Below are 5,207 nucleotides of genomic sequence, written 5' to 3' on the forward strand. Positions count from 1 at the left end.
AACTTCGGAACAAAATTTCCACATTCTCGCAGAAGGCTGGAGAGTCCTTCAAAGATGCGTGGATTAGATTTCGGTTCTTCTAGCGAGACTGTCCACACCACGGATTTAACGAAGTGCAGCTGTTAAGCACTTTCTTCCGAGGTCTCGCCTTACAGTATCAAATGACTCTTGATACGGCAAGGGAAGGAAACTTCACTATTCGGAACCCGTTGGAAGCTGTGAAACTTATCAAAAACCTTGCTAACAGCAGCAGCACCAAAAACACTGACTCTGAACGAAAGAAGTCTGTAGCCTCTATCGGGAAGGAACAGATGGACGAAGTAAGAGCTAAGTTAGATGTGGTGCACGAGCTTCTTAGGAAGCAAGTCTGTTCAGCTGAAGGAGAAGTAGCAGATACGGAAGGAGTAGAAAATGTGAACTACATCAGAGGTACCGGATTCCAAAAATTTGGAAACCAGGGCGGAAACAGAAACTTCTTTGGAAATGGCCAAAGAAGTAACCAAAATTCACAATTTCAAAAACCTTTCAACAACAGCAAAAGCTACTCGAACTCTTACTACCAAAATCCACCACCCCAGACTCAGGAAAGCAAGATCGAAGAGATGCTTGATCGAGTACTGTTGGGACAACAACAAATCACCGTGGATTTCAACGGTAAAATAGACTCCACCTATAACAATCTGAACACCAAAATCGAGACCTTTGGGACTCAGGTGAGAAAACTTGAAACCCAAGTAATTCAGACGGGCGAGACTATAAAGAGACAAGAAGCTTTCGCTAGAGAGGCAGGAGCCAACAAAGGGAAACACCACGTAAAATGCCATCATAGATGATTATTCCTGGCAAGTGGTGAGTAATGAAAAGCTTGAGGAAAGAGACTTCGAAATCGAAAGCTCCATGAGTCTCGGCGGATCCCAGTGGTGTCGACCGATGTCGATGAACTCGCATCGATCGACAGACCATGATGAAGATCGATGGATGGATTACTCCAGTCATCGATCGACGTCGTCTGCCAAATCGACTGAATGCAATGCGGTTCGAATTCTAACTCATGAAGAATTCGCAGCTAAGCATCCTCATAAAATCGATCGATCGGTTGAGCCAACCATCGATCGACAGAGTGAATCCAACGTCGATCGTCACAACACACCTCCCATCGATCGACAGGCACCTCTGTCATACCGAGTGCGGTTACCCTCAATCGATAATGATTACATCAACGCACTCAGAGCACCACCTAAACCATTAGCAAACCCACCCGAACCAAAACCCAACCCTTTAAATAGTTCACCAGAATCATTTCAAGAAGAACAAGAATCTGAAGGGAGAAGGTTAAGGAAAAGAAAGGAGAAGATTCCTAAAAACCTTAAGAGGGAAGCTAACGATAAGGAGATGGATGGTTTCACTAAACGAGTCCTCAGAATCCCAATCGAAAAACCTTTTGATGAAGCTTACTTCACACACCGGTTGTGGATGTTCTTCAAAGAAACAAAGGTAACTGAGGAGGACATTAAGAAAATGTTTCATCAAGTCAAAGAGAAGATGAAACACAGGATCACATTGACGAAGAAGAGTGATCCTGGGAAGTTTGCAATACCATGCGTAGTCAAGGGTGTTGAATTTCCCCATTCAATGTGTGACACAGGAGCATCAGTTAGTATCCTCCCTAGGATCATGGCAGACCAGCTTGGTTTGACCATCGAACCTTCAACGGAATCCTTCACCTTCGTGGATATTTCAGAAAAACGATCAGGAGGAATCATAAGAGATCTGGAGGTACAGATTGGTAATTCCCTTGTCCCTGTAGATTTTCATGTCCTAGACATCGAGCTTAACTGGAACTCTTCACTTCTTCTTGGAAGATCTTTCCTAGCTACAGTAGGAGCTGTATGTGACATGAACAAAAACAAATTGTGTCTAATGCTCATAGACCCAAACATCCACTACGATCCCATCCGACCTAAGAGAAAGGTCATTAATTCTGTGGATTACGGGAAAGAACTTGGCTTTATTGGCGCATGCCATTGTGGAGCAGAGTATGAATCGGAGTACGAAACAGAATACTCGGAATCGATCGACACCCTTACCTTTCCATCGATCGATTCCAATGAGTCAACGGTGACCGATGACCGCAACAACACGTCACTAGACGTAATACACCCAGTTGACCATTATGCTTCACCTAATCATTGCTACCAACATTTTGCCTTCCAACCTCCAAGCAAGAGAGGACATGATGATTATTCCATACGCAGTTGGGCAGACAATGGTTTTCATGAAAGTTTTGCAGTTGACACTGTAATTACTTCACCTAATGAGGAATATACAGAGGAATTCGATGAGGATAATTGGAAAGAACGTGCAATAGAAATGTCTTTGCAGGATGAAAGACTTGAAACACATAAATTCACCAACATGTTTCCAACATCGTTCGATGCTGTGCACTCCACATCGGTCGATACCCACCCTCGTCCAGCAAAACGACCGCTCACATCGATCGACACATGATATCACTCAAATTACCCTAAAGAGTGTTACTCTCATCAAAAGAGGTTCAGATGTAGTACTTAGGGATCGAATCCACATAGACTCTAGGATTACTCAACAGACTTAAATAATTAGAAATAAATATAGACTAAAAGGTTTTAATAGTTTTAAAAGCAGTAAATGATAAATCGAAAACAACAGTGATTCAATCGATTGAATTGAAGTGGTTTCAAGATTGGGAAAGTAGCTAGATTCAGGCAATTCTCAGGTATAAAATGTATGCACTTAGTTTAGACTAAAGGGTTTAATGGTTCTTGAACTAAACGTTGATTTAACCGGATAGGTTATCCTCACTAGATCTCTGATCTCAACTGTCGTATTTTGATCTCGAGAAGTGTCGATCGATGTGACTTGATGTACATCGACCGATACACCTTTGTAACGATCGACCGACAAAACGATAGCTGCGTCGATCGACGGTTATTCTAGCGAGCTTTGCGAATGGGTTTAACTCGTTCTCTAACCTTCTCAGACCAACTGTCGTTGCGCTTGAGTTAGTTAGATCACACAAATGAGTTCAGGTATTGAGGGGAAACGGTTAGTTGGACTCAATTAATCCTAAGATCTAAAATGAAGGTGATCAATCTCAATTTTAGCATTAAGTCCATAAGCAATGAAAGAACAATCAAACACCTTTTTAACAGTCATATTAGCAGTACATAATTTCAACCATGATGAGAAACCTAAATCTAACAATTGGTTTACTCAAACATATTCATGAGAGACAAAGTCATGATAATGTGAAATAAACTCAAATGAAACATAGAACGCAAATAGATAGAGTAATAGAAATAAAGGAGTTCAAGATCTTCTCTGTTTTGCTATCTCAGTTCTATCTCTCCAATCCTAAGCTCTCCTGATGGTAGCCAAAATGCTCCTTTTCCAAAACTAGGTCTTTTGCAAGTGTCTGCCTAGAAATGATACAAAACCCTAGTACATATAGCCTAACAGGCGGCCAGGGACTTAAGTTGTAAATAATAGATCTTCTGGGAAATGAAATCATTTAATTTGCGATTTCATCCGTGTGACTGCGTATCGATCGATGCACATATATGTATGTCGATCGATGGTAAGTGATTACGATCGATAGATGGTAAGTGATTACGATCGACCGATGTTGCTCTTCAAGCGTCGATCGATTTTCCTTGCGTAAAAGCATTCCAAAATGTCCCAAAAGTATCATTTCCTTCCATCAGGCGAATAAACCTATATTTGCTTTGAAAAGACTCTAAAACATGATTAATACATCTTAAAACCTATATATACCATGTATAAAAACGGGTGAAAATCATGGTATATCAACACACGTGCTGGAACATCGATCGATATTCGCGCCGCAGCGAAAATTCAGGAGCAGGAGAATATTCCCTCCCAACTAGGTTTAAAGATACCAATATAAATCGTTTTGCACCCCCGAAACCACCTACACACATCAGAGCAAACACACAAGCAAAAAAGATGAATACTCTTCCTTCTACATCAACAGAAAAATCCATGAAGAGCAATCATCTCAAGAACACAAGTTCTGCAGAAATTACTCTGCCATCGATCGATGTAACTGTATCTACATCGATCGATACTACTCTAAATTCTAATCTTTCTATTTCTAAATTGAATGATTATGCAAACATTGATTACGGTTTTCTAACACCTGATGAATTTAGTAATTTCAGGGACCCAGATGGCAACGCACGTGCAATGGATGGAAGGATTTTACAAGTGTCCAGAGAGGACATAGCAGACATCCTTCAAGTAGCCAATGGACCCGACAACCTATTCTCACAGAAACGTGGCACACCAGACGTCATTCAAACAGATCCTAACAACCACGCAGGAGTCGCCACAACAGAGATCAATCCAGATCTATCACGCCAACCAAAAAGGCAAGCATCGATCGACGGTACAACGGAGACATCGATCGACAGGGTAACACCAATGTCAATCAATAGAGATGACCCGACGTCGATCGACAGATGGTATGAATGTGGGAACCGCGCTTTTGACATGTACGGAGCCAGAAAGTTCACTTGGGAACAAAGGGACGAGTATGGAGTCTACAGAGATGAGTGTTGACACGCACGAGGCGTGGCTGGTGAGATGAAACCTGTCACAAAGGACAACATCAGGAAATTACTGGAAAGAGCATCTCTTTTTGAAGAGAGCCACATCTGTCTTCCAGAACATGCCACTTCCTTCACACTCACAAGACTGGCACCAGAACTCTACACCAAAGATTAAATCGATGAGATGGTGTTTGGTATTTGTGGAGCTCAGGAGAAACTGGGAGAGGAGCTCAATACATTGGTAGAAGATACACATCAGCCCTTGGATAGAGGCTACAACGAGCTTTCAGATGTATGGCAGAAATGAGGACAGAAATTGAGAGTTTACGTCAGCAACTTGAGAAGGAAGCTACGACCTCAGCATCGATCGACGCACCAAATGCAACATCGCTCGACGTCAGTCTTCCTACAGTCCAGATCCCTGCAGAACCGCAATGTTCAACACAACACAGGGATGAATGGGAAGTCTCATACATCGACACGAGGATAAACGACGTTTACTACCATCTCAACAACAATGTGGCTGGCTAAGCACTAAAATCGAGCTACTACAGCAAGATCTGGACACCATTCACAAGGACCAACAACCAGCCACAT

General features: G+C 42.2%; 1 non-coding gene across 1 annotated transcript; it reads right to left on the bottom strand.

Annotated features, from left to right (window-relative positions):
* Positions 1–106, bottom strand: LOC125588162. The gene has a single exon (XR_007324556.1). It is a non-coding gene; the product is annotated as a small nucleolar RNA R71 (small nucleolar RNA).
* Positions 107–5,207: the final 5,101 nt, after the last annotated feature.

This window comes from Brassica napus, chromosome C5, assembly GCF_020379485.1.
Source record: "Brassica napus cultivar Da-Ae chromosome C5, Da-Ae, whole genome shotgun sequence".
In the NCBI taxonomy this organism is placed as follows: domain Eukaryota; kingdom Viridiplantae; phylum Streptophyta; class Magnoliopsida; order Brassicales; family Brassicaceae; genus Brassica; species Brassica napus.